General features: G+C 40.6%; 1 long non-coding RNA gene across 2 annotated transcripts in view; it reads left to right on the plus strand.

Annotated features, from left to right (window-relative positions):
• LOC148147518 (uncharacterized) overlaps positions 1-18,563 on the plus strand; it is a 90,121-nt gene extending 71,558 nt beyond the window's left edge. The window contains exons 3-4 of one of the 2 annotated variants that reach the window (XR_015759726.1): positions 17,725-17,873; positions 18,243-18,563. This is a non-coding gene — a long non-coding RNA (uncharacterized LOC148147518). Of the gene's footprint in view, positions 1-17,724 lie in introns of both variants that reach the window. The other variant, XR_015759725.1, reaches the window with a different exon arrangement.
• Positions 18,564-18,916: the final 353 nt, after the last annotated feature.

The following is an 18,916-nucleotide window of genomic DNA, read 5'->3' on the forward strand; positions in this document are numbered from 1 at the left end:
TGATTACCTTTCATATCAGGTCTAATCTCCTGAGTACATGTTTAGAGTGGAAAACCTTGCAGGATCAAACATGTGATTAGACGCCATTGCCATTCTTTCTAAACAAACAGTAAATCTTTTCTGACACTTTGGAATTGGCCCAAAAACATCTCTTGCAAAATATGATAGTAGCATTGCCAGCCAAGGAAAATATCAGACATCATGTTTAATTCTTATAAATCCTTTCCTGTAAGAATGTTTCACTATGAGTCTCTTGTGCAAACATTTCCCTTAAATCCAGGATAGAATGAAATAAACATTTGGATAAAAATAGTAAATGCTTTTTCCTTCTAGCTCACAAATTAATTCACTTCCTAATTCTCAAAGTTATGTGATTTACAATCATCACTGTCCATTTAATGAATAAATAGCATGGAAATTACCATAAAGATGAATCTGCTTTCAAGAAAAATCACCCTGGGAAACAGTTTTCACTGGCTCTGCTGAAAGGCTTCGCCTGATTGCCAGTGTATATAAAATACTCCAACAGGAAATATGTCCCTAGATGTTAATGTGTTATTCTACTGTAGGAATTAGAATACCTCTTGAGATGAAAACATATTTTTTTCCAGTGATCATCTGGTTATTTATGCTGGAAAATGATCTTTGAAGATAATCAAATGGCAAATGTCACATTTATATTGACCTCCCAAACATATAAACACAAAATATCACTGAGGAACACCGGCAGTCCAAAGTCCCTACATAGTCCAACCGCCAGCCTCTGATTTGCCTCATTTGAGCATCCTGGACAGAATTTTGGGAGCCAGGATTTTCCCCGCCCACTTCATTACGTATGCAGCAGGTTCAGACTTTGCTCCATCCCTCAGCGGGAGCCCTGGGATTCCCAGCAAAATAGTAAAAGTGTTGGGTCTCAAAAATGTGACCTTCACCCCATTATTTTCTGATCTTTACACCGTGTCTCAAACTACTCCAGTGACATTGACCTTGTTTGAGGTGGGGGACATTATAAACCAATGCCTTAGTAAAAGCTTAGATGCAAGTTTAGGATCTCTGTGTCTAGTCCTGGCATAATTTGAGTTAAACCAGTGTGCATAAAATGTTCAGATTCACAAAAGAAATTAAGGTAATAATGCCAGACAATTGATGTCCTGATTTCAGTGTTATCGTAAAGAGATGATTCAAAAAGGAATCTGTGTTCCTTCTCACGGGGCAAAACAGTAAAAGGAAAACCTCACTGCTTTTCCTTTATGTACTTCCTCTAGGCTAGCTCATTGTAATATCAGCAGATATGTGCATCAGAAAATAGATGCATAACACAAGCAATAATTTGGAAAAACAGATAGACTCATTCAGTGACACCAAAATTTTACATGAATGATCTTTCATAACTACCTTTCATTCCATTCTGATTTATGTCTGCATTGATATAGTCTATCCAGTAATTTACAATGCATATGGAGTAGGCATGCTGCCTGAAGACTAGTTTAGCTAACCTTTGCGATTGATTTAAGAGCGATGATTTTAAACATATTTAATCTAGCACTTTGCCTTGAATTCCTTCAGTGTCTGGGTTCTCTGGACTACTTCAGATTCTGATTATGTTGCTTATGGTAATTCCACATAGCTGCAGGGATGCATCCCACTAATTAAGACTTAAGTCATATTCCAAGAAACATTAAAGCCTCTCAGTGACTCATTACTGCTAACACTTCATACAATATGCTGTAACTAAATATGGAAATCAATCTGTAACTGACTCTGAATGTCTTATACACACTGGTTTGATTTTTCTTTCCCAGGTGACAAATATCAGCATGAAGCAATAACATGGTAAAAAAAGAGCTTTTCAGTAGACTTCCTGAATTCATAATTCACTGTTTAAAACACAGTTTCCTAAAAGCCTCTAATTAGAATCTAATATTTGAAATTCCCTTTCCGTGGATTGTCACCTTACTACTGTGGAAAGGCTCAAAATGTCTGTTGATCCTGAGGGCAATGCTCTCAGGAGTTCTCAGCTGTCAGGAACTGGGTTTCTGCTGATGTGTAACAACATTCCCATATTAAGAGATGTCCTGCACAAATTGTCTATTTTGAGGAGTTCAACCTCCCACCAATCCACACAAACACATCACAAGCCCTGCAGTGATTGGCGAGGGGTGCCAGGGGCAGGATTGGGAGATCTCTAAGTCCCTAGCTTCAGACCAGCATGTAGGTGGTGGAGTTTTGACTAAGTCATTTTACTCTTGGAATAGGAACAGGAGAATGTTTCAGCGGCTTTCTTCACAACTGAGCAGCCCTCTTCAGATACACACTGTTCATCCCACACGAGGAAGGTACAAAAAAGATGCCTTAAACGCTGTCTGTTCCATCATTAACCTACCTGGAAAACCATATCCAATGGGCTCATCTAGCTTAGTCTGAAAACCAAAGTGAAGTATGATCTTAGAATCTGGAATGTTCAAACCCCCATGGATAATGAGTAAAACAATGATCTGTTCTTGTTACTCATGAAATCAGGCACTTCAACATTGATATTGCTGTCTTTCAGGAGTCTTACAGGAGGTGGGGGGCAGCTGAGGGCAGACGATGGTGGTTACCCCTTCTTCTGGAGGGGAAAACCTAAGGATCTACCCAAGATGCACAGAACTGGATTCACATTCAAGAATGAACTTATCAACCAACTCTCAGAGCTCCTTGTTGGCACCAATGATTACCTCATGATTCTCCAGCTGCAATTTGCCACAAACCAGCAGGCAATGGTCGTAAGTGCCTCTGCTCCAACTCTTGATACCACATATGAGTTTAAAGAAGGCTTCTGCTCTCCTCTGGACACCATACTCATCAACATTCCTAAGGAAGATAAAATTAAACTCCTTGGTGACTTCTATATCCAAGTTAGAAAGGATACCCAACCCTGGAAAGGAACTATTGGAAAGGAAAGAATTGGGAATTGCAGCACCACTGAGATTCTCCTGCTCACCAAATGTGCAGAACACCAGCTCATCATCACCAGCGGAACACACTGTTCCATCAAAAAGACAAGTTGAAGACTTCTTGAAGGTATCCACAATCAAAGCAATGGTATTACAACACAGGGTATGATTCTCGCTTGGGGTGCAAGAGGACTCAGGTTCAAATCCTGGACAAGCCTCCAAACTGTTGCAACATGGGGTAAACCCTCCTGCTTTATCTAAACCAGCGATACTGAAAAAATTTATCCCATGCAGTAATCTGTGAAAATTTGAGAGGCCACCAACTATTTAAAGTATAACTTTATTTCTTAAAGTATAACAGAGAATAATTAACTACTACCTATTTACAACTCCTTCATCTAATCTATCCTTTCTTTTCCCTTCTGTAATATTAGTCTGATAAAACCTTCAACTAAGATTTCTTGAAAAGTTCAAATTTCAAAACCAGTCAGCAGTCGAATCTTCTTTTTATTTTCATCTGTAGATTTGCTCTCCAATTTGTTGGTCTTTTGGCAGTTCTCCCTCAACTGTTCAATTTTTCTCCAAAGCATCGGATTGTGTCATCGGCTTTTAATATTGTCAATGTACTCAATATAAACTTGACTGGAGTTGGTATTTTTTGTGGGGTTTAATTTAAACTGATTGGTCTAATTCAAATTTGTTTTTGTCTCCAGGCAACCAGCTACTGGACATGTTACATTGCATCTTATTCAGAACACTTGGTATTGTCAGATAGTTCTGCTAGCTTTTAATTCTAGTAAAGATACAGAACACTCACATCTTCATAGCACATGATTTATCCTGAGACCAAAAGTGTGTCCTCATTACCAAAGCGATCATCAGTGCATACAGACCAACGGCTCATCCACTCCTCAATATCCGTCAAATGCTACAGAAACAGTGGAAGTCAAGGAAACAGTTCAGCAAAATGCTTAACATTGAGTGACTTCAAGAGCCAAGCAGACTAGTGAACTTCCAACTATGTCATCACCAAAATCTCCACAATATTCATTTTCATGAACTGGATGAAATCTGAAAAGAGATGAAGACAGATATCATCTCATTCTGCAAAGAAATCATTAGCTACAAGACCCGGAAAATCTACGACTGGTTTGAGGAGAATATCATATCTTCTAAGACCTCAGCAACAATCATAAGGAAGCTCTGTATGCCTGACAAAACAACATCATCAGCAAGGCAGAACTTACCAAACAGCAAAGGCAGAATTACGATGGCAAATGAGGGAAATCAAGAACCAGTGATGAACTGAGAAAGCTAAGGAGCGACAATGTCTTGCTGATCAGTGCAACACTCAGGGTTTCTTCGGTGCCACCAGGGTAATAGAAAGACCATACACCCTTAACCTCAAATTGGTATAGACCAAGGATGGTGCCCTTTAGAGAGATAGAGGGCCTACAATGGAGACAACACTTAAAGAAGAACTCCTGAACCATGATATTGTTGTCAATGAGGATATGTTTGAGGAAATCCCCCAAGTCACCACCAAACAGGATCTTCGATTCCAACCTGGTGTGGCAAAAGTCAAAGCCTCCATTAGGCACATGAAGAATGGAAAATCTGCAGGAGTAGACATGATTCCAACAAAGACTTTCAAACTTGGACAGGCAGCACTTAACCATCACCTCCATCAACTGTTCCTTAAAATCCAGGACAAAGAAGGAATTCCTGCCCATGTTAGGGATGCTGATATTATCATGGTCTTCAGGAAGGGAGACAAAGTGGAATGTGGGAAACACTGAGGAATCTCCTTACTCTTCATTGACAGGAAGATCATCATGTGAAGCCTTACTGGGCACCTTCTTCTATTGTCTGAGGAAATCCTTCTTGAAAGCCAGTATAGTTTCTAACAAAACTGTGGAACCATGGACATGATTTTCACTGCTTGGCAACTCCAGGAGAAATGCCAGGAACAACATTAATCCAGTCTACATGGCCTTCATCAATCTGACCAAGGCTTTTGACTGAGTTAATCAGGAAGTGAGATGGAAGACCCTGTCAAATGCTATCTGTTGAGTAAAATTAATCAACATCTTCTGTCTCCTCTATGAGAAAATGTGGGCAATGGTCCTCACAGACAGTAATAAGACAGAATCCTTTGAGGTCAAGACAATGGTCAAACTGCAATGTGTCATTTTCTCCATAGTTGTAACTACCATTCTCCATCTTCAAGATCAAACTTCCCAGTGGTACAGACATTGTGTACAGCATGGATGGAGTGATTACCAAAAACAATTTGAAATTCAGGCTAAAAAAACCTTCTGTAAAGATGACAGAACAAGTGGATCAGGCTTTTCAAAAAAAAAAACAAGATCCTTTGTTTTCAGGATAGAGGCATAAATTCAAAATTAAGCACACAAAGTTCTGGAGTTGGGATCTCCAAAGCTGTATGGTTTCATGGAACTCATTGAATCTTAACAGATATGAGGCTTTATTAAATTCTTTAATTTTTTAAAGAGTAGACATGGCCTTACTTGGCTGGCCTTTCAGGCCTGACTCCTGCTTCAAACATGTCGGTGATAAGATATGAAATACAATGCAGTTTAAACACTTTGCTATCACAAATCTTTCTGTCTACCCCATTCTCACAAATCTCCTTTTACCATTCTCTCACTATTTTCATTACTATACAACCTCACACCCTGCTGTCACTCTGCAATTACAATAATTTACAAGCTTCAAAATGGGCTCCCAGTGAGGAAACATTGATGTAACACTGTCCTAAACTACAATAAATCTTTAGCTGGGTCTCAGGTAGAGCTCTTTTATTCAATTCTAGTGTCTATATTTTCAGAAAGGTGTCAAGTTTTTTGCGTAGTGTGCAAAGGTGATTTACAAGGAATGGTATGAAGTCTTCAGTTATGAAAAAAGACCAGAGAAGCTGAATTTGTTCTTTTTAGAGCTGCGAAAATTCAGAGACATTTAAAACAGTTGTTCAAAAGCATAAAGGATCTTAATTATTCAGAGAGATTGTTTTCATAGTCACCTAATTTTCAAATCAAGATTTCATGATTGAATTTAAATTCAATCAGGTGTCACATTGGGTTTTGTTCCCATATTCCCACAGCTTTAGCCTGGGCCCTTGGCCATTAGTTCAGTAACATTACTGCTATGCTATCGTTAAGTGAAAATTGGATAAATAATTGCAAGGGAGGAAATAATTGTGCTATTGGAGGGAAACGGCCATAGGGGCAATTGGATATCTTTTTCAAGGAGCAAGCATAGTCACGCTGGGCCAAATGTCCACTTTGTCCTGTAAGATTCTATGATTCTATCCATATAGCATTGCAAAATATTAAAAGCATCAATACTTCCAATCAGAACTGAGGTAAAATAGTAAATGTAATCACATGAAGCAATATGTTGGGAGTTGTGCTTCTATCTTTCAATTATATTCTACTCCATTAATTTTTTTCCCCATTAGCTTGAAATATATAGCCCCGAGAGTAAGTAATTTAAAGTTACATTTCAGGCCTGTGCCAGCTAATAATTATATGTCAGCTCACCTCCTTGAAGCTAAGACCAAATGTTATGCAAACTTGATATTTTAATTATCGATTTAAAATTTCAATTCCAAATGCTTTTATTATCGAAAAGAATTTATTGGTACAACAGGATTTCAATAATCACGTAAGTCTGTAATATGTTTAAAATGTTGGGTTGGGCATTTGATTAAATGCTTGCTGCTGGCCAAAAGGTTTAGATTCAAATACTGGCAACGTTTGATCTGTCTTTCATTGTACTGAGATGCATCAGATGAATACAAAGTGTGACAGCAGAGAGCAATGTATGATCCAAACATTTTTATATTATAATATTGTGGCATCTCCTGTTTGAAACTCATTAGATGGATTGTCGTCTTTTCCAATGGAAACATCATTCCTTATCAAGTTAAAACTTTTATTGCTCATCTTGCTGTCTGTCTTCCTCTGTTGTATACTTTGGTTAATTTCTTGAGTATTCTGACTGTATTGACAAAGAGGCTTATGGAACTGCTTACCCAACATGAGCTCTGGGATTGAATATAGAAGAAAAATATTTATATAATGAGGTTCACTGGAAAGCTAACATTTACTGCCCGTCCCAAAGTGCCTTGAAATGGTGGTGATGAGCCATCTTCTTAAATGTAGCCGTCCTCAGGTACATCCACAATGCTGTTCGAGAGTTCCAGGATCTTGACCTAGCAATAGTGAATGCACAGGAATAGAGTTCCAAGTCAGGATGATGTGTGACTTGCAGGTGGATATTGCAGGTCATAATGCTCCCTTGTGGCATCTGCTCTTGTCCTTGTAGGTGGTAGAGGTTGTGAGTTTGCAAAGTGTTGTCACCAGAACTCTGGAGAGTTGCAACAGTGCATCTTACATGCAATATCCCCTGTTGCTATGTTGTGCTATGATGGAGGGAGTCAATGTGAGAGGTGATGTATGGGAGGGTCAATCATGTGGACTGCTTTGTCTTGAAGAGTGACAACCTTCTTGAGTATTGGGGGGCTACAGTCATCCTGTCAAGTGAAGAGTATTTCATCACTCAGTGGTTTGCAGGGGCATGTTAATGAAAAGAAAAACGGAAATCCTCTTTTCACCCATGTGATACATCGGGCAAGGTTTACACCAAGACAGAAATTCTCCACAGACATTTTTAAATGTCAGCTAGGATCTGGGTATGCCCCTACTTCTGACAGATGCCTTTTTTTTGGTATTTTTAAAGGGGTGGAGGAACACATATAATATGAACACAGTTGGGTCATTTGGACTTTCAAATAAACCATTTATTCGATTGTACAAAGGACTTAACCCACAACACAGGAGTCACAAATTGATGGGTAAACATTTTATTTCATAGATCGTGGAAAAGCAGTGTACCTTTAAGACAGTTAGATGGTAGACAAACCTAAAGAAACTATCAACAACACATTGCTAGATGAGGGACACAGGTTCAAAGGCATTGTGGTGGGTCAGCAGCATTTTTGTATGCTTTTCTTCAGGACAACTTTTGTAGCCATCTAGAGGGCAAGTAAAACTTTCAATCTTTTTTCCTTTTTCAGAAATGTTGGTAAGGCCAATGTTTGTTGCTTCTCCTAACTGATCTTGAGTTGAGTGGCTTGTGAGGCCTTTTTAGAATTAACTATATTCTCATAGGTCTAGAATCAGACACCAAAAGGTTTTCTTGCCTATTGAACATTAATGAACCAGATGGGTTTGTTTTAAAACAACAATTGACAATGGTTTCACAATCATCGTGACTGTAACTAGCTTTTAATTCCAGACCTATTTGAATTGAAAATTCCCAGCTTCTGTTTTGCTTGCTTGGGATTATGAATCCAGAACCCTTGGGTAGATCTTGAATTTCTAGATAGCTATTCTAGTGATTTCACCAATACACGATAATCTTCCCACTAATATTGGATATACTCAGCTCATCCAACAAGAAGTGTCCAGTATTTCACGGCATATGCAAGCTATGATCTGTAAGAGGGAAAAAAATGAGGACTGCAGATGCTGGAGATCAGAGTCAAAAGTGTGGTGCTGGAAAAGTACAGCAAATCAGGCAGCATCCGGGGAGCATGAGAGTCGAAGTTTTGAGCATTCCTAATGAAGAGCTTATGCTTGAAACATCAATTCTCCTGCTCCTCGGATGCTGCCTGACCGGCTATGCTTTTCCAGCACCACATTTTTTGACTATGATCTGCAAAAGTATATTAAACTAAAATGTACAAATTCAATGGTCAGAGAAACTCAAAGTGCAACACAAAACTCCACAACAGCATGAGAGAAAGAGGAATAATATCAGGGACATTTGCAAATCTTCATTCATGGCATACAAGCACATCAATGAAATTCAAAAGGTATCTGCAACTACACAGCTTACAGACTCTAGTCACAGTACACACAGTCAGCTTGGCACACCACATGGATACTGTCAGAAAACTGAAGTTTTTACCTCAATCTAAGTGATATATCCCTACATCAATGACTTAAATGAGAAAATTAGGGGGGTTGTAGTTAAATTTTCAGATGACACAAAAATAGGCAGGAAAATATGTTATCAAGAGGATTTGTGGAGTGAATAGATTGGCATTGGTAGGTAGACTGATTGGGCAGAAATCTGAGGTATAATACGGGAAAATGTGAAGCTGTTCATTTTGGCAGAAATAATTATAAAAAGCTTTTATTTTCTGATTCTATTTCTGCTTAAAATTATCTAAATTTTGTTTGCCTTTTTCTCTGAGAGGAATTCCTATTATACTATAATTAAAGTTAAATTACATTATAGACATAATTACTACATATGTTTCTCTAATGTCAATTTGACCAATTAACACATGACATAAAAACATTCAGTCTACTCAGTACAGATTTTACAATATAAGACAACCTGTGAGCATTTCAACAGTACTTCAGAGAAAGCCTTGACAAGATTCTTGATTGAAGTTTTATTGTTACGAGTTCGACAAGTTGCTGAGATAGATTTTTATAATTTGTGTCAATCTGGAAGTTGTTGCTTCAAGAAAATATATTAAAAAGTCTGAGAAAAGGTAGTGAATTGCAAATTTGTAATACAATATAAGTTTGGACTTGGCTTTCTAAGTATTTGTATTATTGTTCACTCATCTGCTGAGATTGAATTATTATTTATTATGTTCTCAAGGAAATTATCATCATTATCACTTCACAAAGGTTTCCTTTGTCTATGTTTAGGCCAGTATTAGAAACATCTTCTCAGAAAGGATGTCTTGTCCCCTCAACCCAAATAGACATTCAGAAGATCAGTGTTGGTGTTCTTGTATTCAAGAATGAGGTAGATATAGCTCTTGTGCCTAAATGGATCAAGGGTTATGGTGGGGGTGGGGGGGGGGGGGGGGGGGGGGGGTTGGGTGTAAGAAGGGTATTGAGTTCAATGATCAGTTATGATTGTATTGAAAGGTGGAGCAGGCTCAAAGGGTTGAATGGCCTACTCCTGCTCATATCTTCTATGCTTGTGGCATAGTGATAGTGTCCTTTAACTGAACCAGGTGGCCTGACAACAATTCACACCCTCTCTGGATGTTTGTAATAACACCTTTGAACAGATTGGATAGGAAAGTATTTATAAATTAGAGTGTCCTTTGTAAGCAATTTCCCAATAGGAGCAGGCATAAATAATGAAACCAATTTAAAAGTGCAATGACAAATGTCATCCTGATTGGATAATTATTAGGGACTCCTCCAGAAAAATAATTGGGCATGTTCTGACTTTTGGATAGCATTAAACAACCGCAAGTTTCAACCTGTTCAAGATCTTTCTCAACTTTTATTTATTGAAGTCAATCAAAATAATAGTTGGAAGTGAAGTAAAACTGGTTGCTGTCTCACAATCACATGTTTCACATTATTGTTCAAAGTCAAAATCCAGCTCACTGAGCGAGTAACTTCAAATTCCCACATCTACTCTGGGGTTCGACCTAGCTAACAGGAAACCTTCTCCATGAGGAAGGAGGAAAAACCCCTTGGCTACAATTCCTTGCTCCTACCACACAGCTGCAGAGCAGCATTGCCAAAGGCCTCCCACCCAGTTGGAATGAGTGCAGAGAGCAAAATCAAATATGATGGATGGTTATGGTTCATGTTGTAACCACCCACATTCGAATGTGAATCAAGTTCATTTAGAATTGGATTACAATGCGAAGTGAAAATCATCAACAGCTGCAAACGAATCATAGATATTCTAAGTTTTGGTAACTAAATACATATATACACCACACAAGCTTTGTAGTACAGATGAAACCATTTATTTTGCTTTTTGTACTCTGCTCTTGCAATTGCGTTCATTATGAAATGCTGTCTGGGGAAATGTTTGGACTAATACCAGAATATGGTGGGCAGGAAGTGCATGCACACTTACAGCTGCAGTATGTCACCCGACAAATTGGTTAATTGAGATTGTATTTGTAGTCCATATGAGATCTACATTTTTGTCAATGTACTGCACTAGGCTTTACTGAACCTTACATACAGAGCATTGTTGGACTCCTATAGACTCACGCTCCAGTTGCATGAGTCTGATGTCACTATGATCTAGCTTCTTTCACAAATGTAAAATAAAACATTAAAGTCATTATATTGTCACCAGACCATAGGGTTGCTTCTTCATTACAGAGAGACAACTGGCTGTGGTTTCACCTGACGGTCATCATGCCTCAGGCAAAGGGAGAGGTTGAGAAGGAGAATCCTTCATATTAGCACCAGCCAATGCAGGAATTAAAACCACGCTGTTAGCATCACAAGTCAGCTGTCCAACCAACTGAGCTAACACCGTGAAGTAAGTCACCTGAAGTGAGTAATCCTACCGGACTATACAGCTGCTTTCTCATTAGAGAGATGGCTGCTGGTTTAACCTAAGTGTCACCACACCTCAGGCAAGGGGAAAGGTTGAAAATGAGGATCCTTCACAGTAACCTCAAGCTGTACAGGAATTAAACCCATCTATTGGGACCACACTGCACCTCACACCAGCTGCCCATCCAAGTGAGCTAAGATACAATTCCTTTTACTCCTTTTCCTATTATTTGATGGACCTTTTATGTGGACAATGGAACCACACTGATTTAAATTTAGCAACGATTTGAAGGCATGATAGAGGGCTCAGAAATTAATGAGAATTGTTGCAGGGAGGAGGAATTTCAGTTACATAGATAGATTGTAGAGTTTGGGACAGTTCAAAACGGAGAAACGAAGGTTGAAAGGAGATTTGATAAAGGTATTCACAATCATTAGCATTTGGATAAAATAGTTCAAACAAACTGTTTTCGTTTGTGAGAGGACAAGAACCAGATGGTACAGATTAAAGTTAATTGGCAAAAAATACAAAGATGGCATGTGGAAAAGCATTCTTTGCAGCAAGTATCTTAGATCTGTAATATATTGCTGAAACTGTGCTGAAGGCATATTCAATTGAGGTATTCAAGAGGGAATTACATGATTATCTGAAAGGAAGTATGGGCAGGGCTACAGGCAAGGGCAGATGAGTGATCAGCATGGATCTAATGGACCAAAGGGCTTCATTCTGTCATGTAACCATTCCCTGATTCAATGAGGATAAGACAGAAACCCCCAGAAATGTGCGAAGTAAGCTTGCAGCACTTTTGTGTCATGATTTCTACATTTTTATGTCTTATTGTGCTTCACTCACCACATGCTCATGATATTCAGCACAAAGTGACACACACCGGGAATGATTCCTTGCTGGAGGTATATAAAGGTATTATGCTCAGCCTAAACTCCAATGTAACTTTGAAACAGGGCTTTCAGAGCTGGTGGGGCTACATTATGGATATGACCTTAAATGAGGTCTTCTCTGGCAGAATATTTCTTTTCTGTATTTTGAAGAAACGTGGGATGCTATATGCTGTGGTCATGTTCACTGGAACTATTTGTATGTCTTGCATAGGTTTTTTAGCACCAATCCATCTTCCTGGTATTATTCTGCCAACAACAACTGGGGAAAGGTGCCCACACAGAGTATTCAGCATAAGAAAGACTTCATTTTGACAAACAGGTATATTATAGAATACATAATAGCTAGTTACATTCCACCGAGATATTTGAATGTCCTTCATTCAATCTTGGGCTGTACTTAAGAGTAAGTACGCATTATTGCTGCTAAAGTATTCGGATACACAACTTAAAGAAAACTGAACAGCAGCATTCACTCTAAGCTGTATTTCAGTACGGCTGTGCAGCCACTCCAAAGTTCCTCTGCCAACACATTGACTACCAGTTTCAGAAGATACTGCCATGCACAGACCTTGGAGGTCTATAGAGGAAACAAAATTAAAGGGAGCATTACTGAACAAGAGCTTAACTTCTCAAAGGAATAACTCTTTCTATCCTAATGGACCAAACATTCCTCATGATATGAGTTTACCCTTTCAGATCTTAACTGTTACATAGAGTTTTCCACAGAATCTTAGCCAATATATGTCCATCAAACAACATTTGATCATTGTCACATTTCTGCTTAGGGACATTGTTGGATACAAATTTGTTGTTGTATTTTCTGCAGTTTAGAAATGTTTACAGAAGGGCTGAGACATCCACTTTTCTCTTTTAACTGCAGTAAGTGCAAAACGTTTGATATGCTTTCCTTTATTGGTCAGAGTATTAAGTATAGGAGTTCGGAGGTCATGTTGCGGCTGTACAGGACATTGGTTAGGCCCCTGCTGGAATATTGCGTGCACTTCTGGTCTCCTTCCTATCGGAAAGATGTTGTGAAACTTGAAAGGGTTCAGAAAAGATTTACAAGGATGTTGCCAGGGTTGGAGGATCTGAGCTATAGGGAGAGGCTGAACAGGCTGGGACTGTTTTCCCTGGAGCTTTGGAGGCTGAGGGGGGACCTTATAGAGGTTTACAAAATTATGAGGGGCATGAATAGGGTAAATAGGCAAAGTCTTTTTCCTGGGGTTGGGGAGTCCAGAACTAGAGGGCATAGGTTTAGGGTGAGAAGGGAAAGATATAAAAGACCTAAAGGGCAACGTTTTCACACAGAGGTGGTATGTGTATGGAATGAGCTACCAGAGGAAGTGGTGGAGGCTGGTACAATTGCAACATTTAAAAGGCATTTGGACGGGTATAAGAATAGGAAGGGTTTGGAGGGATATGGACCGGGTGCTGACAGGTGGGACTAGATTGGGTTGGGATATCTGGTCGGCATGGATGGGTTGGATCAAAGGGTCTGTTTCCATGCTGTACATCTCTATGACTCTATGACTCTAAAACTGCACAGGAAGTCTTCCTACTACTGCAGGTGAAAAAGGTCCACTGGACCTGTGCCTATCAGACACTTCAGTAGTCAAATGGTGGGATTTTCACAGGAATATATCCTTTGCAAGCTTGGTCCTGACCCATCTGAAGGCTGGCAACCACTGTAATCTATAGCATCACTGAAGAGACCAAAGCTGCTGGTCTCACAGCAATGCAGATCCCCAGGAGCAATAGGTATAGGAGGTAATTTTTCAGAGGAGGCATATGGGGAGGGCTATATCAGGAGGGTGCTTTTTGCATCATACTTCTGACCCCTGCCACTCCCCATATCCATGTCCTTGATCATCACCAGATTAGAACAGGCTAAAGTCCCACACCTCAAGCCAGCTGGCAGATCTCCCTGCCTTGCCAGCTACTAATCCATGGTGCTGGCATGTGGATGCTATTAACTGACTACTCAAAGGTCACAGTTGGTGCAATGGCTTGCAAGATCTTCAGGACCAGAACATAATTGTTGTGGTAGCAGGAAGGTGACAGGTATTTCTCCCAGATTAATCTTCCTGATTTCCTTCTCCTACTATTACCTTCCCTGCTGCTTCCCTGCTTTAATTGGAAATAAAGCTCTTTGGTCATTCTATGATTATGAAAGGTGTTTTGTAAATGCCAGTTCATGCCCTTCTTTCTTATGAGCATCTTCATACAGTGAGGTCAGGTCCTGAGGGCGATGTTAGTGGCACTGACCCTGCCATACACCTTTGACTAGAATAGCTGGATTGTTGCCTTTAGGATGCCCCTACAGGTGCTGAGAAACAGTGCATCTTCCGTGCACTACTTTCTTGGACAAAGACCTCCAAGGAGGTAATCTCTGCATATTCAATGAATCACTTTCCTAATAGTCCATCATGCAGCCATATATCAGTGAAATCCAGATATCTGAGAGTGTAACCTCACTTCAAGAGACACATTGCTGCTTTAAATAGGTCTCGAGAGGTCTGCCAGACATTACTTGAAGAAAATGAACAGGCTACCCATTTCCTGATGCATCAGTTGAGCAGACATCAGTCATACTAATATGAGGCTCCAGATATTATGCTAGGAATGTCATAAAGAGTGCTTTCCTTGTTTTCCCATACATTCAATTCTCCCCAGAGCTCCAGCTCATATCATTGAGCTCAGTAAAACATCAGCAGCTGCCAAATGGATGAATTTAACTCAGCTGCTGTGTTAAAAAAAATCAATGTAACCTTGTTTTGATTAATAGTTATTTCCAAGTCCTAGAAAATGAAGGTCCTTCCAATCAATGTTTGCTCGCTTCCACCTCACAGCATGTGATGCCAGTTTCAGAAATTCACTTCTTATTGTCTTTCAATCAATAGAATGAATCGATTTCAGAATCGGTGAGGAACAAATGATCAATTCTGGCCTTTCAAATGTATTTCCTCCCTTCTTGCTTTCTATAAAGTGCATCATTCAGGGTCAAAGGGCAAGTTAATCTCAACCCCCTACCATTGTCATTCTCTAGCAAGCCATTCTGACAATAGAATAGCACACATGCTCATTTCCCTTCCTTTACTTCCCTCTTATAGCATCTTACCTCTATGTGGCAAATCTACACAGATCTATAATAGAAATTAGGAACTTGGCGGTGGAATCTTGTGCCCTTCCCCACAGTGAATTTGGTAGCAGGGGACACTTAATTGGATGGCAGGGTGCAGGTGGCATTCTTGCCAACTTCCCATCTCCACTCATGGCTGGCCTTCTCAGGACACTGACAATTCAGAACTTTAAATGTGTTATCAATGCCCACTTAAGGTCTGCTCATCCCACCACTACTAGTATTAACCCAGTAGTGTGTTTAGGTTCTAGGACAAAGTGAGGACTGCAGATGCTGGAGATCAGAGCTGAAAAATGTGTTGCTGGAAAAGCGCAGCAGGTCCAACAGCATCCAAGGAGCAGGAGAATCGACATTTCGGGCATATGTCCAAAACATCGATTCTCCTGCTCCTTGGATGCTGCCTGACCTGGTGTGTTATGTTCAGAGAGCATGAGACGTTTGCTGGTTTGTGAGATCCCAGGGCATGGGTATCCTTTCCAAAGGGAGTCAGTACTTTATTGAAGGAACTGGCATCAGGACAGAATGTGTACACCTTCAGGTGGGTGTAGTACCAGCTCTGGCCACCACCTTCCCAGTAATGTTCAGCGGCTCTCCAACCAAGAGCCTGTCACCTCCACAAGATGCCACCCTATGTTTGCAAATCCATGTCCTACAATTCTGCGGGGCAATGAACAATATGGTGTAAACATGGAGTTATCTGGAAAAAAATAACCGAATGTGAACGTCTCCTCACAATCTCTGTCAAAACATGTGAAAGAAGCTGTTGGGGCAGCTGTGGAAAATTCCAAAAAGTGTAAAGAGGGATGAAAGGGTAAATCAAGCCAAGGATGCTCATGAGTGCTCCTTGTGATTAGCTAAAATACACCAAAAGGCAAAGTGCTGGAAGCATATCTTGGATTGAAAAGATTGTGATGCAGAGCAATCTAGAGAAGACAGCAAATATAAGTGGAGAAAGTGAGGACTGCAGATGCTGGAGATCAGAGCTGAAAATGTGTTGCTGGAAAAGCGCAGCAGGTCAGGCAGCATCCAAGGAACAGGAGAATCGACGTTTCGGGCATTAGCCCTTCTTCAGGAATGAGGAAAGTTTGTCCAGCAGGCTAAGATAAAAGGTAGGGAGGAGGGACTTGGGGGAGGGGCGTCGGAAATGTGATAGGTGGAAAGAGGTCAAGGTGAGGGTGATAGGTCAGACTGGGGTGGGGGCGGAGAGGTCAGGAAGAAGATAGCAGGTTAGGAAGGTGGTGCTGAATTCGATGGATTTGACTGAGACAAGATGGGGGGAGGGGAAATGAGGAAACTGGTGAAATCCGAGTTCATCCCTTGTGGTTGGAGGGTTCCTAGGCAGAAGATGAGGCGTTCTTCCTCCAGCCGTCGTTTTGTTGTGGTCTGGCGATGGAGGAGTCCAAAGACCTGCATATCCTTGGTGGAGTGGGAGGGGGAGTTGAAGTGTTGAGCCACAGGGTGGTTGGGTTGGTTGGTCCGGGTGTCCCAGAGGTGTTCTCTGAAACGCTCCGCAAGTAGGTGGCCTGTCTCCCCAATATAGAGGAGGCCACATCGGGTGCAGAGGATGCAATAGATGATGTGTGTGGAGGTGCAGGTGAATCTGTGGCGGATATGGAAGTTTCCTTTGGGGCCTTGGAGGGAGGTGAGGGGGGAGGTGTGGGCACAAGTCTTGCACCTCCTGCGGTTGCAGGGGAAGGTGCCGGGAGTGGAGGTTGGGTTGGTGGGGGGTGTGGATCTGACGAGGGAGTCACGGAGGGAGTGGTCTTTACGGAATGCTGATAGGGGAGGGGAGGGAAATATATCCTTGGTGGTGGGGTCCGTTTGGAGATGGCGGAAATGACGGCGGATGATGCGCTGTACATGGAGATTGGTGGGGTGGTAGGTGAGGACCAGTGGGGTTCTGTCCTGGTGGCGGTTGGAGGGGCGGGGCTCAAGGGCGGAGGAGCAGGAAGTGGAAGAGATGCGGTGGAGGGCATCGTCGACCACGTCGGGGGGGGGGAGGAAATTGCGGTCCTTGAAGAAGGAGGCCATCTGGGTTGTACGTTTTTGGAACTGGTCCTCCTGGGAGCAGATGCGGCGGAGTCGAAGGAGTGGTAGATGTGGATGGATTAAAGTTCCCGAAAATATATATAAAAGGAGCCATACTGTATCTTGCAAACTTCCATAATGGTACCACTTGAAACACTATATTTTTCGCGAAAATGAACACACTTGTACTGGCATGTCCATTCTTAAAGGTGTATAACCTTTAGATTTGTATGTAATAGTGAAACAGTTGTTTATAAAGCTCTTTGACTTTATTGGTTTGAATTTTTGCTCTTTTGTCGTTCACTGCTGATTTTTTTTTCTTTTTTAATCTGTCTCCAACAACATTTAGGGTAATCCCATGCTGAATGAAAAACAGTAACAGCTGCAATGGAATACAACAGGAACATCATCTGCCTTCATGGAGCTAAGGACTGCCCATTGTGTTAAGGCTGAAGAATGAGGCGGTCTGAGTGACACGTCTTCAACCCAATGAGACAGGTGTACACAACATTTACTTTGCATGCAAAAGCAGCTCTGGCTTCATCACTTAGGTGTTTTTGTGGTCATAGTCATGGAATTTTCCAGTGACTAGGCAGCTTTGCATTTGGCAGCAAGGGTTACTGTTGCCTTTCTGCTGGCTTCCTTTAAATTACTTTGGATGACATTATGACATTCAGCCATACTGCATATGTCATTATATTCTCTAGTATTGTCTAAATTGTTGATTCAACCAAATGAAGAAACAAATATCTAAGAACACAAAGATACTTTTAATGTTAGCTTTAAGGTAGTGGAGTGCTGTAGATAGGAAAGACTTGGGATTTGAGCAGTTAATAGGGCTTACAATGTCTTTATTCTTGACAACAGGTGTTGAAACAAGATTCAGAAATGAAGTCTGAGGTAAGTATGCAGATATCTGACAATCTTAACAAAGAAGTCTGCACATGAGCAAAACGATCATTGACTGAAAGCAGGGCAACAAGGCGATTATGTGAATCAGCAGTGAAATGCTGATTTAACACCAGTGTTGCCATTGTCTAACTCAGCATTTTGCCCATTTAACCGTGCACAGCTGAACACAACATGAACAAGAAATTAAAGATGCCCTAACCAGTGTTATTTAAAGTTATTACTAAGTACTTATAGAATACTTTTCTTTTTGCAAATGATGTAATTGTGTGCATTTTCAAAAACCTTTATACTTAAATAAAGTTCATGATTGTACAGGGAGTATTGTGGTTGGCACTGCAGTACCTTTTTGTCATATGAAATATAGTGCTGAAATAAGTTGCTTCTTATCACAAATGGCGCTTTGTCTGGAAAATAAACTTTCCTGGGAGAATAAGGAGAGGCTTATGGAGCATGACAAGTTGCTAGAAGAAGGAGAAGAGGGAGAAGGTTGTCTGCTGGCAACCATTTCTATTAAGGAACGTCTGTGAGAAAATTCTCTTACCTATGCTTTAGAGAAGATTCTTTCACCAAATGATCACAAAGGCTACTGTTGCACAAGAGAGCTCATTGAGGCTCTTTATGCAAAGAGT

The sequence above is a fragment of the Chiloscyllium plagiosum genome, unplaced genomic scaffold (genome assembly GCF_037043375.1).
Source record: "Chiloscyllium plagiosum isolate Xiang-an unplaced genomic scaffold, Cpla_swu_hap1 HiC_scaffold_16, whole genome shotgun sequence".
In the NCBI taxonomy this organism is placed as follows: Eukaryota; Metazoa; Chordata; class Chondrichthyes; order Orectolobiformes; family Hemiscylliidae; genus Chiloscyllium; species Chiloscyllium plagiosum.